Source organism: Limulus polyphemus, unplaced genomic scaffold, assembly GCF_000517525.1.
Source record: "Limulus polyphemus unplaced genomic scaffold, Limulus_polyphemus-2.1.2 Scaffold6473, whole genome shotgun sequence".
Classification (NCBI taxonomy): Eukaryota; Metazoa; Arthropoda; class Merostomata; order Xiphosura; family Limulidae; genus Limulus; species Limulus polyphemus.
The window spans coordinates 20,471-21,286 of NW_013672083.1; positions in this window are offsets into that span (position 1 = coordinate 20,471).

The following is an 816-nucleotide window of genomic DNA, read 5'->3' on the forward strand; positions in this document are numbered from 1 at the left end:
TTCATAATAAATGCTTATATATGCTAATGTTGCGACGTATCGCCGCGGATACGAACCGTGATGCGACATATTTACCTCATACGTATTTAGTTCACTGCACGTTTCCGATCGTTCGACAGTGCAATGCTGTCGAGAGTTCCTAGGTTGAAGACTATGTTACAGCCCCTTCCCAAGGTAAATATTCGTTCAGCGAGAGCTTTTAATGAGTTAGGGAAAAAAAAGACAAAACACTTCTAAGAATGGATTCTTCAGTGTTTTCCGAAACTATACTTCTAACCAATACCGAACTATAGTTATAAGAAGAACCTGTCAACCTTAAAGTTACTGTAATGAAACTAAGCATATCGCCTGTTCTTGTATCAAGATAATAGACAAAAACTTGAAGTTGTCAAAACTCTCAACCCGAAAGTTCACGAGCTTCCAACCAAAACTCGAAAAATTATATGCAGCTCCTATGGGCTTTTGCACCATTGCCATTGGTCTGCTTAAACCTGGTTTTGGAAATCTACATACAGTGGAAGGTCATCGATCGATCGGAAAGTTTGTCAAAGATTGACCTTGTCGTATTTTGCAGAAATTGGTTACAATGGAAATCGGGCAATGTTGTGTAACCATGGTCATCAGAATGTATATGACTGATGAAGGAGGGAGTAGTTCCTGGTTACAATGGAAATCGGGCAATGTTGTGTAACCATAGTCATCAGAATGTATATGACTGATGAAGGAGGGAGTAGTTCCTGGTTACAATGGAAATCGGGCAATGTTGTGTAACCATAGTCATCAGAATGTATATGACTGATGAAGGAGGGAGTAGTT